Genomic DNA, 14,076 nt, shown 5'->3' on the forward strand with positions numbered 1-14,076 from the left:
GGTAATGGTTTGAGCCGTAGCTGCAACGTCTGTTACCGCTCCAACGGGCTGGACAGGGGTCTGGCTGGTTCCCGCGATGGAAGCTCTCGCCTAATCAAGGTTAATCCACTCTTGAGCTCAGCCCAAGAATTCGTCCACACTCTTAACTCCTTTTCTTTGGAGTTCCTGCCATAGGTCGCCCCCAACAAGGATTCCCGTCCTCATTGCCATGAGTTTGGAGCTGTCATCAGCATCTCTAGCTCATCAAGCAACATTGGCAAACCTACTTAGTATGCCTTCAACATCTCGCCAGGTTGATGCTTTTGGTTGGCCATTGAATCGGTATCAACCCGAGTTTCCTGTGAAGCTCGGAATGATTTCTTGAACTCGGAAGTAAACTTCTTCCACGAGCTTATGGAATACCTCTTATATTACTTAAACCACTGCCTAGCTGGCTCGATCAGAGTTGCAGGGAATAAAATACACCTTAGATCGAGCCCGACATTGTGAGCCATCATCAAGGTGTTAAACATTCCGAGGTGATCTGACGGATCTCCATCTCCATCAAATTTTTACAAGTGTGGCATTCTAAAGCCTACCAGATATGTGGTCGCCACAATATTTGGAGTGAAAGGCTATAGCTCATCTTCTGAGTGGAAATTGTCTTTTTCTTTTCCAAATAAAAGCCTCTTCATTTGCTCTTCCATCAAAGCTAGTCCTTCAAGGGTTTGGTCCCTTGTCCCTAGGTTACGTGGGGGCTTTTCAACAACTCCTATCCTATCATATACGTTTGATGGGTTATTGACCCTCCAAGCTTGAGCTTGGTTTTGTGGGGCATTCCCATTATCATGTACTATGGACGAATCTCCTTCTTGTCAAGTATAGCTAATATCTTCATTCCGAGTTGGAATTCTTCTCTACGCATTTAGACAATCACGCAAATCAGGTTGTGGATCATACCAAGGGCTCTGTGCTAAACTCAACTGATTTCTTAGGGCGCCCTCGGACCTACCACTATGATGACTTTTAGTCCAGTAACTCCTATTTGCGAAACTTACAGCTCGCGGTTGTGACCGAGGATCTGGATTTTCAACACGTTTTCGTGGGACGTAGGTATTTGCAGATGGGGGAGGATTCCTCCTACTGTCTCCATAAGCTGGAATGTCCCATTGAAGACATGGTGGTGTCGGAAGTCTTATAGGCGACAGGGGATGCCTTATTGGTGAGGCTATCCTCGTTCCATCAGGGCAGACTAAATTAGCTTGCCTATGTTCTACTCCAATGTCTCTGGTTCGCTATGCCTGGTGATCCGATCGCGACATAGGAGGGTTGGTTGGAACATTTGGTCTTTGTGAGCCTACCCCAGCCCCTACTCGTGGATTGCCATGGGCATTCCTAGGGACCAGTGAAGAAGGCACCGAACTTGGGGTTGCAGTCCTAACCTACCGACTGACATGCTGATGGCCCCTATGATGGTCGTTGGGTCGAGCATTTTGGTGATCTCGCTCCGCAGGTACATAACTTTAAGTGGAGGTTCTGACTGATCGACTTGGTTTGGATCGATTATTCCTGTGGGACTTGTGACCCACTTTGCCTCTTTCGGACATTAACGTTGGTTGCAAGAGGGGGTAACCGGGCCAAAACCTCCTTAATCTACCAGTTTGCCTTAGTGAGATGGCTTCTCAATTGCAAGTTTTCCAACTCAACGGCTGTTAGGTAGTTCGAATTTGGATTGGGCTGTAATGACGCCGAACTCCCAGTGTCGCCATGACCCGCCAGTTTCTTTCCCAGACGTTGCTGAATCTCAAGGCCACGTTCATTTGGAACAGCGGTATGATGGCCCTCCTGCTCACCAGGCTGTTCTATCTCATTATCGTGCATTGAGCGAGTGAGCACCATGATGAGAGTCGACTGGGATTTTGACGAAGCACTAATTTTCTCTCAATGAAAGCACCAAACTGTTGACGCGATTTTTCACCAGTAGTGTATTAAGAATGAATAAGGCAGATTAGTGCTTAATGATAAATTGTAATGAACAATAAACAAAATTCACTCAAGAACACAAAACTTTTACGTGGTTCGGTAATTAAAATTCACCTAGTCCACAAGTCAATATTATTGTTGTTTCTCTCTCTATTTTGGCAGAGTTTTAGGATTACAGAATAATGGTCCCCCTTCCTGTAATGCCCTGGTTAGCCAAGACCGCTACACTGTGTGTTTCTAAAGATGCAGGACTTGCTAATCAAGTCATTTAGTTAAAACGTGATACTAAAACCACTAATGAGCTAGGGTTAAAAGGTTTTGGTCTCAAAAGTTTACATTCTATATAACAAAACATTTTATACATGGGATCCCAAAAAAGGAACAGCGTTCGAAAGTCAGTTTACAAAATTTCCAAGGTTTAAGCCACTATTAGCTATTCTAAGGCAAAACAAACATTTCTGGTTCCCCTGTTACTATCTTCCCCTCAACCGTGGCGGCTGAGCACCTGGTCATGTACATTTAGCTTACAGAGCTCTCCAAGTCAGGGCTGATCAAGTTTGCCCTTGCCTTTACCTGCACCACGTAGCATCCGTGAGCCAAGGCTCAGCAATAAAACATAATATGCATCACAAACAATAATAACAGATGATTAATCCTTTAAGCATGATCAAACACTTAATGCTCATATTAATCACATAGCATGTATTCAGAATCAAAGATGCAAATAAGCATTAACAACGATCAAGTTACATGAAAATCAGGGCCGACAACTTAGGACGCACCCTCTGTTTACCCCACTGACTCCAGCTCGCTTAAACCGATCTCAATGCATAATAAGCTGTCCTCGGCTACCAGTGGCCGAGCTGCGCCCTATGCGCTTGTGTAACCTTGGGCACTCTTAGGCCGTGGTTTACTATTTACATGGCATAATACCATCCTTTCAGAGCATACATAATAGGGAACCCTTAGTCCCATTACAAATACACAACCGGGTGTAGTTTTCTCACCTTTAATTCCCACGTTCACTGACTACGAGTTATGACTCCCGAGCACGATCCGCTTCCCAAGCCCTAGCTTAACACTTAGTCACAACCAAGGTAATGGATTCCATTAATATTCAAGTAAAGGTTTCTGGGTACAATTCTAGCTCCCGTGACATCGAATTCCACCAAACACGGTGGTTGAATCGATCCCAAGCACCCTAGGTTAGGTTCCCGCGCTGAAAATTCCCGAAAGATCAAAAATGCACCTAAGGGCTGTGGCCCCTAAAACCTAGGCATGGCTCGCCCCTAGAACAGAAACCAAGCCCCTCAGAAGGTGGACACGCGCCACGGCCCTACCCTGTCGCGCCGTAGCGCTCCCCTTTGGCAAAGCCTCCCTGGCTCCTTTGCTTCGTAGGGTCGCAGCGCTCTAGAACAGAGCTGCGGCCCAACCCTTTGTGCCCAGAAAATCCACCATTTCTAACATCCTAACTTTATTCAAAACCACTCCAAAGCACCCTAACTCCAAAACCCGTTAATCACAAGACTATTAACATGATTTTAGCAACATAATCCAACAGAAAACCTAGCTTAAAACTCATTAAAATCCCATTTTGATTTCTGGAATCCAACAGCTCAAAAACACAAAAACCGGTCATGCAAACTCAGATTTTAACCTCTAAATTACGAATTAAAGCTTACCTTCTTTAATGAACCACTTCCTTAACAACTTCTGGGCTAAAACCCAAGCTTCCTAGCTCCAATTCAGTCCTTAAATAGTCAAACCATAAACACCCTTAATATTCAGCCAAAACTCAGAATTCTAACACTCAAAAATAAAACTCAATTCTTACCTTGGCCTTAATTGAGTGTTCCTTGGTTAGAGCTGAGCTAATTCCTCAAACTTCAGCTCAAATCACAAAATTTCCAGTTGAATTCCCTTAGGTTTCTATAACCTTCTTGAGAGGAAAAGGAGAAGAGAGGAGAAGAAATATCAAAGGGTCGGTTTGGGTTTTCTGTTCCACTGAACTCTATTTTACTTAGTTAATCTTAGTTAATCCCGAGGCTCGGGGTACCAGAAACGTCCCCGAGGGAAAAATGGTAAAATTCCCCAAAATTTCCGCCTAAGCTTCCTAACCTCAAATATATCTCCATATATTTATTTCCATAACCCGATAATCCAAATATTCATCTAATACCTGAATTACCCCTTGACTTACCCCATGTCAAACATTATGCCCCCGTTGTAAATTCCCGCTAACTTGCTCCTTAGGATCGCCTCAAGTCGCACGCTGCAGATTTAACCACATAATAATGTCCTTCTCACAGATATAACATTTAACCACATTTACATTCATATAATCATACAAGCATGCATTAAATCAGTAAATTCACACATAAACCAATTATGCCCTCCCGGCACACTAATCAAGGCCCTTAAGCCACATTAGTGATTTTGGGTCGTTACACTTCCTGTCCAATATTCCCAATATTTATAGGGAATTTCATGGACAAGTTTGGGTAATCGCATGATTCAATCACATATTTACATAATGTCTACATTTAATACAAATAATTCTCATTTATATTGGGATATGATTTGATTACAAGATAACAGGTTCCTGTTATCTCGGATAATAAATACGACAGCTTGGTCATAAATAAACGTATAAAGGGGATCCCAAATCTCTAGGGATCTCTGAGTATGCAATATACTAGAGTTATCACGAGCTGGATATCTCCTCCAAGCCCGTGCCTCGACAGCTATTTAATATTCTGAGCTCGCGCTTCACAGCCATCGTATCCTTAGTTCGGGATAAACTCAAGCTGCCTAACACCTTGTATGACTACTATGAATCTCGAGTTGTCCACATGGATAATAAGCAGATATTATTTCCCTTAGTCATTTCTCCGTGTATTTATCTGCCAGCTGTACCCGAGCTGAGTGAATGAACTCGTGCTAAAATCGGGGTACAACAAAATGGTACCTTAGGACTATAGAACTAACTAGAGAAAAATGCAACACTCACTCTCTCTCTTTAGCTTGGGGATTTTGCTAAAATTCAAATAAGAAAACTTGGAATTAAAGGGAATTGAAGCTTGAAGTGTTAGGGTTTAACTTAGGGTTGGATTCTTAGTTGAGGTAAGGGTTTCATTCTGATGTTCTTGTTGAGTTTCTGCTGTGATTTAAGGGTTTTCATGGGGTTAAACTTTAGGCTGGTTTGTTGATTTTAATGAGATGATAGGATAGTTTTTGGGGTGTTTATACTAATGATGTAGCCTTGATATGAATTCCAAACTAAATTCTTGGTTTAGGGATTGATTTAGGTGTGAATTGGTGATGTTTGCTCGAGAAAACGTAGGGGGATTTCTTGGTTTTGGAGCTCTATCTGTGGCCTTAGTCTTCAGGCATCGCGACCTGCATGAACCCAGAAGGCTTGGGAGGCCTTTGAAATTGTCCAGACATCGCGGCGCAGGTTAAGTCGCGTCGCGACCCGTGTCCCCCATGTGAGAGCCTTGGGGCTCTATGACTTGTAGCGCGCCATGACCCTAGGGGGCTGGGCCGTGACTCAAATTAAGGGAAATGGACAAAATAGGGTTTTAAGCTCAGGAACCCAAATTTAAGGGCTCGAGAAGGGTTCTACTACCCGGCTTAGTAGAATTCGAGGTCCCGGAGGCTAGAATATTATTCTGAAGTTTATAATTTGTTTCAGGTTTGATGGATGTTCATTATTATTGCATTGTGACTAGGTTTTACTGCTAAGGCTTAGGTTTAAGGAATTGTGCTCTGGATCGCACTATTTGGTCAGCTCGAGACACAGATAAGAAAATTACTTGTGCCCGTTGAGCAGGGCATGGCCCGATTATCTGTGTTTAATGTTATGTGTAATATTTATGACATGTTTATGTGATTATGACCGATGGGTGAAGGCCAGGAACAGCAACAAGCATCATGCATACATGCTTGTTGGAAAAACAATCACATTGCACAGCGAAATTGGCATGGTGGGACAGTGTATAACACAAAAAATTTCCATCTCTCATATAAACAATTTATATGTTCAAGAAAATACTCAGATAGAAACATTAATATGCAATATCATTAATCATGCAACATATATATATAAATATACATATACTTATATATATATCATATGCACATTTATATAAATATTCAGGAACGGAGATATTTACCTCTTGAAGTCTATCAAGTGTCTTTGAGTATTTTAGTATATATATCGATCTTCCTATACAACGTTTTGAGTACTCAAACCACGATCTTCCAGAGTGTCCTCAAGATGTATGTGGGCACATAGAGAACAAGGGTTTGTAATTTAGAAATCACAAGTATATCTCAACATATGAGAATTGGATTATGAAGATGAATATGACAATTTCTTGTTTGACAAATTCTGAAACTATTTCTAAATCCTCACTCACTTGTTTTCTTCTTATTATTCTATAATATATATATATATATACAGAGATTATGTATTACCTTATTACTCCCTAATAATAATAGTAATATAATAATAATATCGTAATGATGATAGGAATCGATTTAGGTAAATATCTAACTTACAAAATTTGAAAAAGTCTATTTTCAAATTATTAATTAAATAAATAATAAAATAAAAACAATACTGACTGTGTCATGCGTGAATAGCAGTATTCCCTTTTCAGGGATTTTGCATTTTTCTTTTATTTATTTATTTAATTAAAATCAATCATTCCACAAAATATGGTATTATCTTTTTAAGCAAAAGATCACAACCATATTTCAAAATTCAAAATTCAAATTGATGATCATCATTATCATCATCTTTTTAAAAATCATTAAGTCAAAAACTATTTTGACTTACCAATTTTATTTTCTCCCACTCAAATAAAATAATTAATTTAAAAAAATTATTTATTTATATATTTCAAAATTATATTTTTAAATTAATAAACATATTTTCAAAAATTTAATAATTATTTATAAATTAATTATCCAACCTCAGTTATCATGTAATTGTATATTTGACTCGAAGAATAAATTTTTTCTCAAATTTTCAAATTATAATTTTACCCTTGTATCAAATCTTATCTTGATATTGTGTAGATAGAGCCACCCTAGGGACCTATGGACCTATAAGATCAAGCTCCAATAGATAATAGATTATTAATCAAAACTCTTTGATTAAAAAATCATATTTATTAATCTCATGATTACTGCAATATAAATATGAGATTGAACCCTTGATAATTATAGACATATATTTACAGAGTACTTTATTAAAGAATAAAGTGTCCATTGATATAATCATTTCATACAACGTTAATCCTCTATTAATGGTTCATAATTAAAATGGAATAAAATTACTGTTTTATTCTTTTTACTATATCTTGTTCCTAGTGTACCATTGACTTTACTAGTGAAGGTTGTGTCACAACAAGTTTGCGACGTGAGCGCTTATAACCATTTCAGTTCCCAATGTCAACCCAATAGGGAACCATTATTCAATCAATAAGAAGGTATAGATTCTATATCTGTTAAATTATGTCCCCAGCCATATATATCATTGAGTCCCCAAAACAATTGTTCTTAGCCTGATCATTCTGACAAACCTTAACGCATGAATCAAATGATCAAATGAAATATATTGGAGTTCATAGAAACCTCATGATTAAGATCATCGTGTATATGATCATCGTTTGATGTGTTTGATTAATACTATGAAACGGTGTTTAAACAAGTATTAACAAATCACATCAGGTTTAGTTCTATAGATCACTATATATAAAGTACCTTCACTAAAGTGTCCTACTACACTAGTGGCCCGGATCTAGGTCACTTGTATTCATAATATTTGCAAAGCATACTTGCACCAATTAATCTAAAGATTCCATAAATTTATTTTACTACAAACTATTTCAAGTTTATTATCTTAATCTCGATCATCTCATACCAATATTAGATTATGACCACATAGATAAATTTTGGATGCTTCTGATATTTACTTAATATTATCAACATAATATCGGACATAGTCTATATATATATATAATAATTCAATTCATTCATTTATTTCATTTAAAATATTTTTCAAGTACAATTGATTTAAGGGCACTACTCCCAACAAGGGTTCCATGGCATTTCCATCCAGGGTGTTGTACTCACCCGTTCGTTGAAGATCGTGAATCGGGTGCCTGGTAAAGCACCTTGGTGGGCATAGGCCGCTATGTGAATGGTTTGTGTTATCTGTTTAATTTTATGAATTTACTAGATTCAATTGTTACATGTTATGTGTGTCAAGGTATTTTGCTAGGCCTTGGTCACGGGTGATATATGATAGGATAGATTTTTAATATTTTTTAGTCTTAGTTTTATTTAGTTTTGTTATTATTATTATTCTATATTTTTAGTTCTTTTTATGTGTGGTTGTTGTATTTTTCAGCTTGTCATTTGTTAAATGGATATTTGAGAAATATTTCAAAATTGATTTGAAAATATTATGTTCAATCAAGAGAAAAACAATAAAAATATATTTATTTGAATTGATTGGAGAAGATAAAGGAGAATTCAAACTTAAATTGTTGGAAAAATCTTAGATATTTTGAGTCTGAGACAGTTTCAATATTTTGACAATATCTCTGGACTCACTTATCTGATTTTATATGTTCTTGGTGGTGTTAGAAAGCTTATTCAAAGACCTATGAAAGTTTATTTCACAAAAAAGTAAAACACAGATTGTTACTTGTTGATATTTAAGCTATAAGATTACACAAACTAGAGTTACGAGATTTGAAATTCAAATAAATATATTTTGGAGCATTATCAAGTAACAAATTGAAACATCTAGAAAATTCTTTTCACAACCTTATCTCTATAACAAGAATAATTTAGACTATTTTATATATCTCTCTCTCTCTCTCTTTCTTCTTGACCTCTCTCTATTTCCTCTCTTTCTTCTCTTACTTCTTTTTCTATTATTTTCAATGAACTAATTTTCCTTTCTAGGGTTTTAATGTAGTCCTTTCATACTCAATTATTATTCAAATGCAATTTTTATGATTTCTTCTTCATACTTGTGATCTATTCAATTTGTGTTTAATGCTTGATCACCATTTGCATGATTTATATGATTTTAATTCAAAATCTGAAAAGTGAGAATTAAATATGATATAGTTATTTAGACACAAATTTTAATATTGGACGAGAGCATGTATGGTTTGTGTAGTTCCTAGGTTTCTATGTTTAATGCATGTTGTATGTTGAAACTTATCACTGAGATGTAGAAAGTTTGCATATAGGTTGAGATTTATATATGCTAATAACAATATAGATTGCTTTAGTAAACTAGTTATCACAAAGAGAGAAATGATATTAAAAATTATATTGATGATATAATAGAGTGGATAAATGGTGAAATTAAATACCCTAGGTTTTTCATTCATAGAGTTATTTGTTTCTTTTAATTTTCAAATGTTAATTTAGTTATTTTGTTCTTTTTATTTTTATTCTTGAAATCCAATTTTTAGTAACCAAATAGAACTAAGAAATTAATTCATTGGTAATTAATATTCAATCATCATGGGAACGATACTCTATTTATCACTTTATTAATTATTTACGATAACGTGCATTGCGTCGTACATAATTTCTGAAACACTCTATTGTGCAGGTAAGGGCAAGGGAAAGGCCGACCAAGCATAAGTTGAAGGGCATGGAGCGGCATGTATATGTTTGGCCTATCTGGCCGCCACAGCTGAGGTTACACTACTACAAAAAAAGAGCAATTGTGTCAATCAAACGGGTCAGTCAATGCAGTTGACTGACGCTGTTGACCAAGAATTAGAATTTGTGGCAGTTGGGCACTGCCACAAATGCGCGGGCATTTGCGTCAGTACGAATACTGATGGCATTAAATGGGACCGTTTGCGTCAGTGCCACCGTGACGCTTTTAACGGGATAGTTTGCGTCAGTGGCACACTAACGATAACGGCCTGTTTGCGTCAGTGGAGCACTGACGCAATGCCTGAGTAAAACACGCATTGACGCAAACCGGCTGTTACCATCAGTGGGCCACTGACGCAATAGGCCCGTCAACAATATTAACCCCCTTCGTCCCCGAGCACAGCCACATTAACCTAACTTTCAGAAGAAGAAAAAACTGAAGATTTCCCAGCGGCACCTCAACGAGTTTTCCATCCTTTTGGTTAGTTTTGCCCCTTTTTTTCAATTTTAATGTAAAATTGATGATATATATATGTATATATGTATATATATATTTATGAACCTTATACATAGTTTTTTTTAATTTTTTGTATAGATTTTGTATTTTTGAAGATTATTCTTTGGAAACCCATAAACTTTCTTAGTTTTTTTGGGGTTTTCTACTTCAAAAACCCACATTGATTAATCCACACAAGTAAGTGCAATTTTATTAATTTTTATGATTTAAATTTTATTTTTGTGACATTTTTTTTATAAATTGACTATATTTCGAATTTTTTAATTTTTGGATAGTTTTATATTAATGATTATTTAATTGTTTTAGGTTTAAACTTTGTATTTTAATATATTTTTTAATTATAATTTCTTTATTTTTTGTTAACTTTTTCAATTTTTTTAAAATTTAATTTAATTTCGGATTTATTTATGTAAATGAGTATATATATATATATATTAATATATATATTTTGTATAAGTTCCACTTTATTAATTATTTAGTTTGAATATTTTGAGTAAATTTTTGTTTATATTTTGTTAACTTTTTAAAATTTTGGGTTTAATTGTTTAAATATGTATATATTAAATTGTTTGTTTTCTTTAAGTTATATTTTATTATTGATTTAGTTAGGATATTTATAGTCGGTTTTTCTTTATGTGATTTGTTAACTTTTTTAAAAATATATATTTTTTTTCTTTCGTGTTTATTTAAATGAGTACATATAACAAATTATTTGTTTTCTTTAAGCACTTTATTATTTATTTAGTTACAATATAGCTTTAATATATTTTTCTCTATATTTTTTCAACTTTTTTATTATTTTTTTGTTTATTGTTGTATTTGAATAGGTATTTTGTTGACAACTTTGTTGGTGAGATCAAGTTTGGAGGATTTTATATTAGAGGTAATATTTTAAACCCTAATGTATAATTAAGATATTGAACTTAGTAGAATGTATGAATTATAAAATAGTGGAGATAGGTTTTGGTACTGTGTGCTGCGGTGATATAAGGCTGTAATTATGCATGTTTGATTGATTAATTGGTTTGTTGTGTTTATGTAATATAGGTTTATTTAAATTTTGGGAAATGTGATAGAAATAGGGGAAATGCTGCCCAATTTTTTTTTAAGATTTAGTAATATGAGAATTATGCATGCTTGATTGATTTGTTGAAGAATTTTTGTGTATATCATGTGTTGTATACATGCATGTTTTAAATTTGGGAAATTTGATAGAAATAGGGGAAATGCTGCCCAATTTTTTTTGGACATATTGTTTCCTTTATTTATTTGTCAACAAACATAATTGTTAATGTTTGTTGCATTGTTTGTTTGTTTTTTTTTTGTGTGAAGTTTGACAATGGATAGAGATTGGATGTCAGCAGATAGGTTATCCGTGAAATATAGGAATGAAGTTGAGTTTTTCTTACAATTTTGTGCAAGAAATACTCAATCTCCTAATATTATTCCTTGTCCTTGTGTTAAGTGTGGTAACGTTGTCAGGATACCATTTTTTAAAACAAAAGATCACTTATTTAGGAATGGAATAGACAAAGAATGAAAGTCACTTATGAGTGACCATCTAAGAATAATAAATATTTTGGTGGTGATTATGAAGTTGATGATATTGCAGAAATGATTGATGATTCACAATATGAATCACACGTGGATCCAATTAAATTCCAGTCAATCTTAGAAGAACTAAGAAACCTATTTTCCCTAATTGTACAAGGTTCACTAAATTATCAGCACTGCTTAGGTTGTATAACTTAAAAGTCAAACATGGGTGGAGTGATTAGGGAATGATAGAGTTGTTAATATTTTTTGGGGAATTATTACCAGAAGGTAATGAAATGTCTTCTTCATTTTATGAAGCAAATAAGACATTACTTTCGTTAGGCATGCAATATGAAAAAATGCATGCTTGTCTTAACGATTGCATCTTATATCGAAAGAGATTTGTTGATGCAATTGCATGTCCGACATGTGGCAAGTTTAGATGGCAATAGAAAAAAAAATTAAATGCATTTAGAAAAGGTGTCCCTACAAAGGTTTTATGGTATCTACCACCGATACCTTGTATGGTTCGATTGTACCGAAATGTTGATCATGCTAAAAATTTAATTTGGCATGCCAAAGATAGAGTAAAGGATGGTAAGCTAAGACATCTAGCTAACTTTCCAGCTTGGGAAACAGTAGATGTTAAATGGCCTGAATTTGGCAATGAATTGAGGAATATTCGCTTAGGTCTTTCTGGTGACAGAATTTAATCCACACACTTCCCTTAGAAGTAAATATAGTTGTTGGCCTGTAATGCTAGTCATCTATAATCTACCGCCATGGTTGTGTATGAAGAGGAAGTTTACCATGTTGACTTTGTTGATATCTTGTGCTAAACAACCTTGAAATGATATTGATGTATACATAGCCCCTTTAATTGATGATTTGAGCACATTGTGGTATGAGGGGGTTAATGCTTATGATGCTTATAAGAAAGAAAATTTTAATCTTAAAGTAGTGTTGTTGTGGACTATTAATGATTTTCCAACCTTCGGTAATCTTTATGGATTTAGTGTAAAATGGTACAAGGCATGTCCCATTTGTGAAGAAGGGACTCATTCTGAATATTTAAAACATTCTAGAAAGATTTGTTATATGGGACACCGAAATTTCTTATCCGAAGAACATAAATTTTGAAGTTGAACAAATGCCTTCAATGGTTAACCTGAATTTGGAAAGGCTCCACCACCATTACTTGGAGGACAATTATTAACAAAGTTGAACAAAGTCCAATGCAAGTTCGGTAAGCCTAGAAATTATACAAATAAGAGAAAAAATGTTAGACGTAAAAAAGCAAAGGAGGCTGTAGATGGTGCGACAGGTTGTTGGAAGAAGAAATCTATATTCTTTAACTTGAATACTGGGAGCATTTGGTTTTCCAGCATAATTTGGATGTGATGCACATTGAGAAAAACGTGTTGGATAGCTTAATTAGTACATTGCTGAATATTCCTAGTCGGAGTAAGGATGGAATAAAAGCTTGGTTGGATTTAAAATTAATGGGTATACACAGTAAGTAACAACCAGAGGTTTGTGAGAGACAAACCTATTTACCACCTGCATGTTATACCCTGTCTAAAGAAGAAAAACAAGTTGTATGTCATTCTTTGTCGAATGGGAAAGTACCGGAAGGTTATTCTTCAAAAATTTGAATTTAGTTGGAATGAAGTCTCATGACCATCATACACTACTTGAACATCTTCTATCGGTAGCTATCCGTTCTGTGTTACCCAAAAAAGTTCAATATGCAATTACCAAACTATGCTTCTTCCTTAAATCTATTGGTTGTAAAGTGGTAGATGTGTCAAAGTTGGACAATCTTCAAATAAATCTCGTGATAACTATGTGTGAGTTAGAGCAGTATTTACCACCTTCATTTTTTGACATAATGGTTCATTTGGTGAGAGAGGTAAACTTGCATGGACCAGTATACTTGAGATGGATGTACCCATTTGAATGGTATATGAAGGTCTTAGAAGGTTATGTTAGAAATAGAAGTAGACCTAAGGGTTGCATAGTTGAATCCTACATCGTTGAAGAAGCAATGGAGTTCTTCTAGGAATACTTATCAGGTGTTGCGAGCGTTGGACTACGTTTTTCTAAAATTGAGTTTGAAATAAGCAAAGGCAGTAGAGGTGGTGTTGTTTCTGAAGTAAATAAATTTGCTATAGATGAAGCACATCGCCTAGTCTTACAAAATATTGATGATGTTCAACCATACATCGAGTAAGTTCCTATACATATGCATGGTGAATCTTATTTTTCTCTTTCATTATATTGGAAATGAATGTAGTTTGTTGATTTGAATAATTTTTCTTGAACAGAACATTTCAATTGGATCAAGACCACTTATCCTA

The sequence above is a fragment of the Humulus lupulus genome, chromosome X (genome assembly GCF_963169125.1).
Source record: "Humulus lupulus chromosome X, drHumLupu1.1, whole genome shotgun sequence".
In the NCBI taxonomy this organism is placed as follows: Eukaryota; Viridiplantae; Streptophyta; class Magnoliopsida; order Rosales; family Cannabaceae; genus Humulus; species Humulus lupulus.